This window comes from Lissotriton helveticus, chromosome 4_1, assembly GCF_964261635.1.
Source record: "Lissotriton helveticus chromosome 4_1, aLisHel1.1, whole genome shotgun sequence".
Taxonomy (NCBI): Eukaryota; Metazoa; Chordata; class Amphibia; order Caudata; family Salamandridae; genus Lissotriton; species Lissotriton helveticus.
This window is the reverse complement of record NC_136063.1, coordinates 810,342,359-810,354,587: the sequence shown is the minus strand read 5'-3', so window position 1 is coordinate 810,354,587 and position 12,229 is coordinate 810,342,359. Positions and strand designations below refer to the sequence as shown.

The 12,229-nt window shown below is 41.6% G+C and overlaps 1 pseudogene across 1 annotated transcript; it reads left to right on the top strand.

Moving 5' to 3' along the window:
• Nucleotides 1-201: 201 nt before the first annotated feature.
• On the top strand, nt 202-5,634 carry LOC144828880 (sodium-dependent neutral amino acid transporter B(0)AT1 pseudogene; annotated as a pseudogene). Its single transcript, XR_013610550.1, has one exon. The product of XR_013610550.1 is annotated as a sodium-dependent neutral amino acid transporter B(0)AT1 pseudogene (transcript).
• Nucleotides 5,635-12,229: the final 6,595 nt, after the last annotated feature.

Genomic DNA, 12,229 nt, shown 5'->3' with positions numbered 1-12,229 from the left:
GTTTCTAATGGTTCAAGCACGGTTTGTTTTACAACCCAGTTCGCAGAAGAGGAGGGGCAAGAGCATGTCATAATCATTAAAGTTAAAGTAATTGGGTTTGTGGATTGCACTCACATCTGCAACTGGAGTTTGATACTTGCAAAATGCCTTGTTACGGCCAGCGTTAACCGATAAGGCATTAATAATTGTACAAGTTGATTCCAAGGGTTGTGCTGACGTTTCTTCATACGGCGGACTCAGTACCAAAGGTTCACTATAAGTAGTTGAAGGCAGAAGCTCTCAATTAGACTGAACACATGCTTGATACCACCTCACACGGCGCCCTCGCAAGAAGAGATACAAAATGGTAAAAATACAGCTACCCAATCCCGGCTTGGAAAGCAGGATAACTTCCCACCAAGAGCTCGAGAGGATTGAGAAGGACGAGGCAAGCGAGAGACCGAAATGGGACAACAAAGCACAGTACATGCTGACGTGCGTGGGCTTCTGTGTCGGACTGGGAAACGTGTGGCGATTCCCCTATCTATGCCAGAGTCACGGAGGAGGCGCGTTTATGATCCCTTTCCTTATCTTGCTGGTGGTTGAGGGTATCCCATTGCTTCACCTTGAATTCGCCATTGGACAACGGCTCAGGAAGGGAAGTGTCGGTGTCTGGAGCACTATCCACCCGTACCTAAAGGGAGTTGGTATCGCCTCCATGTTGGTATCATTCCTCGTGGGTTTGTACTACAATACGATAATTGCATGGGTGATGTGGTATTTCTTCAACTCCTTCCAAGAACCACTTCCGTGGAGTGATTGTCCCCTGTTTTTGAACAAAACCGCTGTTGTGGCAGAATGTGCTGATAGTAGTCCAGTTGATTACTTTTGGTACAGAGAAACGTTAAATATTTCCAGATCGATTGATGATTCTGGCACTCTTCAATGGTGGCTTGTACTGTGCCTAGCATGTGCCTGGGCTGTTCTGTACGTGTGTACAATCAGAGGCATTGAAACGACTGGCAAGGCAGTGTATGTAACATCCACGCTTCCATATCTGGTGCTTACAATTTTCCTGATCCGTGCCTTAACTTTGAAAGGATCAGTTAGTGGAATTGTGTTCCTCTTCACTCCAGATCTTGCAGAACTGGCTAACCCCGTTACTTGGTTAGATGCGGGTGCCCAGGTTTTTTATTCTTTCTCCCTCGCCTTCGGAGGACTCATCTCCTTCTCTAGTTACAATTCTGTTCACAACAACTGCGAGCAAGATGCCGTTATCATCTCTGTTATCAATGGCTGCACATCTATTTATGCTGCGACTGTTATCTATGCCATCATTGGGTTTCGTGCGACTGCCAGGTATGATGACTGCTTTGACAAAAATATACTAACTTTGACAAATGCCTTTGACTTGCCAGAGGGAAATATAACCCAAGAGAATTATGATATGATGCTGACCTATCTCAATGCTACAAATGCAAATGCAACACAGTCACTAAACCTCCAGACCTGCAACCTGGAAACTCTCTTAAATGATGGTGTTGAGGGAACTGGCTTGGCTTTCATTGTCTTCACAGAAGCCATCACAAAAATGCCAATAGCACCACTGTGGTCCATCCTTTTCTTCATCATGCTTTTTTGTTTGGGTCTATCATCCATGTTTGGCAACATGGAAGGTGTTCTGGTGCCACTCATGGATTTACAAGTTATTCCTAAAAAATGGCCTAAGGAAGTTATTACAGGAACAATCTGTGCAGTATCATTCTTGATAGCATTGATTTTTGTGCTAAATTCGGGAAATTATTGGCTGGCCTTGTTTGACAATTTTGCTGGATCCATCCCCTTACTTATTATTGCTTTTTGTGAAATGGTCGGAGTTGTCTACATTTATGGAATAGACAGGTTTAATGATGACATCAAATTCATGATTGGTCACAAACCTAATATATTCTGGCAGGCCACTTGGAGGATCATCAGTCCCCTCGTTATGTTAGTCATATTTCTATTTTATTTTGTGGTGAAAGTGAAAGAAGAACTGCTCTACATAATTTGGGATCCTGATTACGATCTCTTTCCTAAAGCCAAAAGCGTCAGTTACCCAAATTGGGTATATGCGATAATTGTAATTCTGGCTGGGGTACCAAGCGCTGTAATCCCCGGATATGCTCTGTACAAATTTATTAGGAACCGCTGCTCAAAACAGAAGGACCGTCAGCAAGATCTTGTCCATATAACAAGCATTGGATACCAAAATGGCAATGTGAAGAACCAAGCTTAAAACAGTAGTAAATCATGTATACTGAAATGTGTTAAATGCAAGATGGAAAATTTTGGCAATGAACTTGCAAGATAATTTTTAATTCATGTGTTGTTTTAGCACTATGAAGCCATTTACAGAAACTTAAAAACTGGAAGAATCAGCAACAGACTCAAAAATTGAACTAATAGATGTGACTTATGTTAACTGTTCTACTTTTTTTCTCATAACTGTTTAGGGAAGGCGTGTATAATTTGTATGGTGAAGATTCAAAGTGTATGCAGTTCTTAGTGTATAATATGTAGTAATGTTTCTCTGCTGCCACAAAATCTCGTTATAAAAGAATTACAATGGTCCATTAGAACCATCAATCAGTTGCTGCTGCCCTAGTTTTGATTAAATATTTTCAGAGATTTGAACGAATCCTGTCTGCACTGGGTTGCACTTATTAGATGTGCAGACAATATTGCTTTACCACACTCTCCCAGGAAGTCGCAATATAGAGCCTTATGGGGGAAACTCGGCGCCTTCTTCGCTACCAAGAAACCTCCATGCCAAATGTATTAACTACTCCCCTCTGCATTTGTCATCCTAATATTTACTGGCTTCCCCTAAAAAGTACCCACTCACAGTGAATTCTTACTCCTCTTGCTACTGCGACCCTGCAACATCTTAAAATGGTGAGCCATTGTCAATATATATTGTTTTTATACTGTCCTTGTAGTAGCTTTTCTGTGCAATTGTGATATATTTTAAGACTGCTTGATGTATGTATGATGACTATAATTACAATCAATACATAGCCTACTGCACAAAAAAAAAAGACTGATAGTCACCTTCTTCTTGAAAGCCCACACCAAGAAAAACAGGAAGAGCAAAGATAAAATGCATATGCTCCAAAGGAAACAAAAACATACTTTGTATTCACAAAATATAAAAGTTAATATCATGTTAGCCAAAATACATCCATACTGACCAGTGTTATGCCTCGTTGGTGCACTTAGATACAGTGGTGAAGGTCAGGTTCGCCTGCCCTGCAGAGAAGCACTTACAACCACCAGGACAAAAAGAAGGCAACCGGTGCAGTTCTCACGATTGTGCTAAAGATATTGGTAAGCACGGCTGCTGCATATGAGTCCTTAATCACAATGTATGCTCTATTAATAAATGTTGTGTCCTGCAGGCTTGATAATGGCTCACACCTGACTTTTTATGGAGTAAGGGCGGGTGGGGGTGGAGCGGGGGGCACCTGTCGACGAATAAAAAGCAGTGTGAACAAGGCACAATGCATATGCTCTGGCAGAGGACATTTCAGAACAATGTGATGACTCTGGGGTTCAGCCCTGAAGTGACAGAAAAGAATTGTTCCAATGAGGTCTTTTAACGGGTTTGGCGCTCGCTCCTCCTTCAGAAAGTATTCAACACTCCCCATCATGTTAAGGAGAGCTCCTTAAACTGGAATAAACCATTATAAAATATGTGAGAAAAAAAGTTTTTATTACAACGTCTCATTGCTTGCCATAATTCCTTGCATTCCTGTGAGACGGTTTATGTCTTCCTGCACATACTGTTATCCTAGTTTTCAGAACATTATGCTCGAGTGCGACATTCTGTAGCACATTTACATAAACATTTAAGGAATGTGAGACAAATACAGAGTAACGTCAAGTAGTCTAGCAAAGGAGGGTATTTATGACAAACGACAAGCTGTTTGGGGAAAGCAAATGCCTCACTGCATGCCAGCAGCGGCCGTCGATTTTCTTTCGGAAGACATAAACGTGGGGAAGCTAACCTTGTAGTCGCACACCTACCTACCTGTGGGGCACGGTAATAAAAGAAGAAAATATCACAAGAACGGAAGAAAGCTGTGTGCTAGCCTTCAGCGCTAGTCCACAGGGACGTGGCGGATAACAATGCAGTAAATCTTCAATAACTGTTGCCATGGAGACGCACGCGGACTGCTGACCAGTGCCGTGGAGTGGCCATGAGTTACGTGCCGGGTACACCTTCTTTGCTGTCTGAGAGCACATTATTTCACTGCAATCGTTTTTCTTATTAGCGTTACGGTCGCACTGTGGTCATTTGGCCATGTTATGTCCTTGCCTACCTTCAAAACTGACAAGGAGCAATATCTAAATACCAAAGCGTGAACTGGGAAAAAAAATAAACAATAAATGTGGCTCGCGAAAATAACTCCGCGCCTAATCTTTCAAGTGTACGCGGGGTACTGAACAGTATTATTTGTTGAAATGCATGACTTGGGTCAAACGTGAAGGCATATGTTCACTGGTAATTAGCCTGCTATCATTTTACGGTGAAACATGCACAACTTTTTTAAAGCAAAGGCAAAAGCAGTACTCTGTACTCTATTGATCAGAACTGCCTTAACATATGTCATTACTCTCCCAACCCCCCTACTTCCCACTCAAACATATTCCCCATATATGTGGTGTTCATCTGTTATTTTTTTCAGCCTTATTTTTAGTTGGATGGATAGGTATTATTGAACCGGGAAATACCGACACCGCATGCTGGGACCAGATGAGGTCAATAACTCTTGCTCCATGCTTTTACTCAGAAAATGTGGAATTACGGGGCATATTATCAAGGACCTTTGTTAAAATTATCGCCGTTTTATCGGCAGGAAACAGCCGATAAAACGGCGATAATGGGCTTGATAATACACCCTTGTTAATTCCCTAGAAGCCCTTGTTAACACCAGAACATGGGCTTCTATGGGAATTAACAAGGTCGTATTATCAAGCCCATTATCACCGTTTTATCGGCAGTTTTCTGCTGATAAAACGGCGATAATTTTAACACCGGTTCTTGATAATATGCCCCCCCCCCACATTTGGAATGTGGTGCTTATGTAGAAATGTTTTTAAGTTTATATTTTTGTGCACTAATAATAACGTGCAAAATGTGATTTTACACTTGATCCTACATATATATACTGATTTAATATAATTGCAATTGAAACGAATTTCGTATAATGTATAACAGTGAACTCATTAGTGTGTTTCAGTTAGTCAACTTGTCTGTATTAATTTCCGCTTCGAACAAGATGGATAACATCCCTGTTACTCACTGCTGCTTCCTCCTTACACATCCTCTGTTCTCAGGCTTTGCAAAGCATCATTAGGCTGATGACATAATTGTTTATTTCCACTGCAGTGTTGAACTTGCTACGGTGCAGACGTAAGATTGTAACAAGTATCTATTCTCATTCACTTTCTTCACTGGGTTAATTCACTTTTTGTTTCAAAATCTCCGGTGACATGGTGTTGAAAACGTTTTTTAGGATTGGTGTGGTGCTTATCCTTTAAGGTAAATACATATAGTATTCTTCTGTTCTTGTGTTCTGATTTGCTGCAATACATTTACTCACACCACAATGATTTTGAGTTGTTTTTTTCTAATATGCTATGCAAGAATTGTGTATAAGATCCTGTGATTCTGGGGTTGAACCACATTTTGAGAAGACTTTCCTGTTCAGCTAGGGACACCACCAATTTCCTTATGATAAAAATTACCAACCAAAAGGTGATAAGAACATTTAATAGAGCGGTGGCAGGAGAGGTCACTTATGAGACCTCTCCTCAATAAGTTTAGATGAACAATACCAAAAGCTTTAGAGGGGATGAAACACAAGGCTTGATTTAGAGTTTGCCGACAGGTAACTCAATCACAATTGTGACAGAAACCCCATTTGCCTTATTACGAGTGCATTATAACTTATAACACTTGGAATAAGATTGACTGGATATCTGTCACATTTGTGATGTAGTAGTTATTCACCAAACTAAATGATTTGTAAAATCATAGGGTTTGTGACCACAAAATGGCTTTTTACTAGTAAATGAGATCATTTTGTGAGCCAGAAATTGCAATTAGGAAGAACTGTGAAATAGACATCTCAAACTAATTATGATTCAAAATGGTATATATAGATGAGTTGCAAATGTCAAGTTACATATCCCTCCAATGAAGCTGGTGTTAGATTTTTAAAGGAGAAGTCCCCAGTGGGCCGTTTACCCTATGAAAACTATTGCCTGCTCTCAAATGGAATTTGGGGTTTTAAATAATCACCATCTCTTCGTAACCAATTAAAAAGGGCCAATGATAGCATTGTGCCTCAATAATATTCTTTCGGGAAGTCATTAAATGGGGTCTTTAGGGAGATCATACGATTATATCTATTAGTACATAGGTTTCATCACAAAATTAAAGACTTGTCACAAAAAAGTAGTGTGCATTTTGTAAACACTTTGCAAACAGTCATTTCGCACACCTGGCCCTAAGTGCAAAATGTATCAATTCCTGTTAAAAATGTGAAAGATGTAAAAATTGCATACAAACTGGTTTGTGTACAGGGATGCAATTTCTGATAGTACCTCTGTATTAATACATGGTATCCTAAGTGGTCCAGTCACAGAAGGTCACAAATTGACCAGCCTAATAAATAATAATTAGGCAGATTTAAATTGCTGACTCTCTGTGATTGGTTGATAAAATAGCCATGGTGGCGTGCAAGGGTCAGCAGACCTCTGTACTGTATTTGCATTCAGAAACAGGAACATTTTGTTTAAAGCAGCATGAGTCCATTAAAAGGACATGTTCTGCTTTTAAAGAAAGCCATGCTTCCTTTTGGAACACCTTGGGGTAGCAGATAGTGGCCAAAGGACCATTCTGCATGTGTGGGGGGCTCTCTGTCTCTGGTCAGCCATAGTGTATGACAAGTATCATGAAGTTGGTGTCAGGTGAGAAACTGCCCAGTTGGAAGGTCAAAGTCTGTTTGGAGCTGTTCAAAGGAAATAAGGTGGCATTCCCAAAACAGGACAGTGGCTGTGGTCAGAGAGCAGCCTCGCTAGCTGCATAAAGCTGAGACCCAATATGTGTCTGAGTAACAGGAGAGGCCCTACAGAGAAAACCCTGGGGTGTGAGCACTCTGGTCAAACATTTGAAGGCTATCTGTACTTGCAGCTAGAGTGGGGGGTCCAGTGGTATTGTTGAAGTAAGAGATTTTTAATAGTAGTGGAGGAAAGCAGTGATAGTGGTGGCATGTTTCTCTGAGCTTGTAATTGGCTATCCAGCGACACACCCATTACAGTTGGGCAGGTAAAAAATAAACATCAAAGGAGGGGGCGCCAAGTCCACAATTGTAACTTATTCAAGGCAATCTAATGGCAACCGTGTCCCCATGTAAGTTCAATCAGTAGAGTGTTGAGTTCTCTTTAAAAGCTTTGTTGGGGTATCAATGGGAGATTAGCAAAATAGTACAGAAGTCTTGGTAGAATCACCATCTTTTATAGTGTGATCCTCCCAGTTGCTGCCAGTTGGAGTATTTTTCAGAAAGTCACCAGGGATTTCAATGATGCTATTAGGGGGGACAGATTGCCATCAAAAAGATTAGATGGGGTATTGTATAAGTAAACTCATAAGAATCTAATCACAGAGTTGTGCCAGGTGAGGGAGGGGCCCCACCCAGGTAAGGTCGTTGTGATGTGTGTAAATGGAGGATTTGTTCCAGTTCACCGTTAAGCCAGAAAGTCCAGGAAATCACTGCAATGAGGGTGAGATCTGTGCGGGCATCGCAGAGAAACAATAAAAGATCATCTGCGTACAATGACACATGTCCTGTCCGCAAGGGGTATACCCCAGTGTATCCCACATGGAGGAGTCGGATGCCAGTGGGTTCCATGGCCATTGTGAAGAGAAAGGGTGAGAGAGGATCCCCCTGCTGATTGCCGTGTTCTTCTGAGAAGGCTTCGGAGATATATCAGCCCACTCAGACTCACAACAGTGGGTTTGTGTATAAGAGTCAGTGTAGGCCAGAAGGAGGCCGCCGGTGCCCATATGCTCAACGGTCTGAAAGAGATAACTTCAGTCCAATGAATCAAATGCCTTCTCAAGGTACAGGGCCAGGCACCCGCAATGGGAATACCCCCGGACCTGATCCTGAACATTAAACAGGTGTCAAGATTATGAGAAATGCTGCACTTGGGGACTCAGTAGAGTTTTTTAACCTCGAAATGTCAATTATGCTGTGCATTTTTACTATGTACCTCAGAGAGGCCTATCATATGTGTTACTGAAGTTGGTTGAGGTTGTTCTGTCCAGAATAGGGTTCATACTCCAGTTTCAGTCACTACCTATCAGTATGTGAATGGAGCTAAAGTAGTGTTTGAGTTCAGGGAATAGATAGAGCCCACAATGGTAGCCTAGTTGAGTCAAGTACGTTTCTTGAACACACATTTCCCTTCGGGATCAGACCACATTTTATGTATTCTATATGGTAGGGTTTTTTTCATAAGAATTACAACACCAGGTTGCTTGAAGATAGTGGAGGCACCCTCATTGGAGCTGGGACTGAAAACAACTCAGCTTCTGTCTATGACCTTACCCTCCTAGTCCATTTAAAATGTTTCTACTTCTTATGAGAGAGAAGTGTATCTTGTAGGAATGCTATAGTAGTCTGCAGAGATGAGAGATATGAAAGAATCTACGCCCTTTCCATGTAATGAGAAGTCCTAATGCCATTGGGGTAAGAGCAATGAAGGTCTTGAAGGGGTGTCAAACAAACAATAAAATATTCCCTCTTGACCAATCTACATTAATGAATGGAATATATCTAACAGAGTCACTGACCCAAAAGTGTACAATCGGTTTTATTCTTTATTTTTCATATAAATGTCATTTTTCGTTTATCATTTTTTAAGTAAAAATCATATATTTCAAAATGTGTACATCAAGTGATTCATATACTTCATGAAACTTGATCAGCAATTAATTTGTTAATCAACCAGACAGTACAATACAAAAGTTAGGTTATTACTATACATCCATAAAAAGTGCCACCCACTTGAATCATCATCACTCACTCTAGACCACACCCACCCATAGATATACAACACACTCTCTCCTAGGAAATCTAGAACACAATTTATTTTTGCATTTTTTTTCAATGAGGAGATTACTTTTCATTTAGTCTCCCCTTGATCTGTGGTGTCCATATGATATCGGTCAATGCACGTTTTGTTGGGCCTCATCTTCTTCAGGACCTTTAATTAGTGGATTATCTTTCTACGTTCAGGGAACCAAGCAGGGTGGATTCTAACTCAAATAAAAACATTCATACATGGGCTCACAACACTTTATAAAAACTCAGCTATAGGTTCAGAAAGTCCTAAATGTATCATTTGACTCCATGTGAAAGCTAGTCACCAATCATCAATATCCAACACCCTGTGTTGAACAAGCATTTGCGATGCAATCGGTCTCGCCTTTGGGACCTTATATGTATTTAGCTATGCAGCACATTGGCCTGGGTGCTGAATCATCTACTGTTCTTTAACATGGAGGGAAAGTAAGCACAAAACTGCATGACACGCCAGGTATGGGAACACATGGAGTGAAATAGTGCTTTTCAGCTGGAAATGGTATAGTCCAAAGCTCTGTTTTTAATATAAAAACAGGGCCTTCGGTGGTCATATCACTGAAAATACAAGATCTGATAAAAATATTTTTGTCTACAGGTGCTCGTGGAAGACAATTTCTATGGACTGGAATCTAGAGAATGCTGAAGTGATTCTGTTATTTTACTGACCTCTGCTGGCCGTTTTCTATTAAAAAGTTAAATAGAGACAGTTGCCAGAAAAATTAAAAAAAGAAAGTTCCTCAGCAGAAAGAAATTCTGGTATTTTACTGACCTCTAATGGTCGTTTTCTATCAAGACAGTTAAATAGAGGCAGTTGAACAACAGAAAGCAATTCTGGTATTTTACTGACCTCTAATGGTCGTTTTCTATCCAGATAGTTAAATAGAGGCAGTTGAACAGAAAAAAGTCCCTAAGCAGAAGCAGACAAGTCCTAGGGCTGATCTCCAGAGCCCATAAAGTACATACACATATAAGTATATACTAAAGTATATACAAGAGGTCTCAAATTCTCTACCTCAAAATGCCAGTGCTACCACAGGCATGTTGTATTGTTTTCGTAATCAGTGAGTTAATAGATATACAGAAACCGTCAACATAGGTACCTGCCGAGTCCACAGCCTTTTGGATTATCACCCATTTTGATGTGTCAATTCTTTCATCAACATCAAAGGACCCAACCTCTAGCCAGAGCAGGTTATCAGAACTAGGACTATAAAGGACTGGAAATGTAGTCAGGGAAGAACTGAAATCGGTGTAAACTTGTCTGGGCGAATAGAAAGGGAAACACAGTGGTGGTCTGTACCTAATGATGGCATCTAACGGTAAACTGTGGGTGGCAGCTTCTAACTCAACAGCAGGCTAGCCAGAAACAAGTATTTAGAAAACAAATGAAACAAGAATATGTGAACTGTCTGGGTACCCCTAATTGAAAAGTCTAAGCACTGTTGATGCAGACTGAAGGATCAGGGACTCATGTTGAACATCTCGTCATTCGAATGGTAAGAAAAAGAGGGAGAGCAAATAGTTGATAAAGAAAGAAGGGGGTATTGGCTGATTGGCTGCCTCTTCCAAGCCTCACTTTCAGTCCTTCCAGGGATTAGCTATTAGGTAATGAAGTTCATTTCCATCCTGAGTTCCAAGCCTCTTCTTGGCCGGACTCTCTGATAGGTCCCTGTGACTCACATGCTCACTATCCAAGCCTCACAGTGATGCTGTAACCTGATTGGCTGCCTCTCCCAAGCCTCACTTTCAGTCCTTCCAGGGATTGGCTATTAGGTAATGAAGTTCATTTCCATCCTGAGTTCCAAGCCTCTTCTTGGCCGGACTTTCTGATAGGTCCCTATGACTCACATGCTCACTATCCAAGCCTCACAGTGATGCTGTAACCTGATTGGCTGCCTCTCCCAAGCCTCACTTGCAGTCCTTCCAGGGATTGGCTATTCCGCCTGGACCAGCAGCCGCCGCCCCTGTCAGCACCAAACTTTAGCTTTCTTCCACCACTGCCCCATATCCACGGGGTCCGGTAGCAGGAGACGCTAGGTGCAAAACGGGTGGCAGGCGTTGTGGGCGTAAGATATCCAGACCACCCTCACTTCCAATCAGATAAGTAATCTGCACACACTCTTTCCTTTGTTTTAACTCCGTTTTTCGCCTTTCTTGTTATCCCTCCACAGGGTGTTCCATTGTCGCTCCCCCCCCCCTCCCGAGACCCATGGGGTGTGGATCTTGTGCATTACAAGTGAGAACCCTGTCCAGTATTTGTCAATTATTTCTTTTTTGACGCCATACTTTACATCACCTTTTGCCCCATTTTCGGGGTAATTTGATCGCCTAACCACGAGTGTTGTGTTACCGGCCGATCTGTCCAACGGCCATTTCTACGTGACATAGTGCATGTTTCTACGCTGTTCCCACCTATAGGACGGTGTTTTCTTGCACTAAAATAGCGTTTATGGAACCATCATCACCTTCTCAGTAGTCTCAAGCACGTCCACACAGAGTTTTTACGCTGCAAAAAACCCTTGAGATGGATCGCACTAACTGTGTGTTGTTTTTCTTTTGTGTATGTATGTCCTTTTCTTTCAGACAGTACAGGGACCTCAAATTGAAGGTTTCCCATCACTTTTGTTTGGTTTTTGCACTTTATTTTACACACTTGTTTTTAACTTTCACGTCCTCTGGTAAGGGTGGGCCTTAGCGCGCCCATACCGCCGAGGTACACCACCTGACGGTCCTGATGAAAGCCCAGTAAATGACACATAGACGGGCAGAAACATGTTGACCCCACTTTAAGTGGAAACAACCGAGTCATTAACTGGTAAGTTTCCCACACATATTTTACTTATGTCAAACTGACCATTGAATAAAAAAAATTCTGTATGGTACAGTTTCTGACATTTTTAATTCACATTTCTTTTTGACACTTTTGCCACAAAGAACCTGCTCCGCAGTAATCTGGCATTGTAGCACACCAGGGAGGCATTCGGCTTCTCCTGGTGTGCCCGATGATGAAGCATGTCACCACCCAGGGTGGTGAGTGAGGGCTTCCTAAA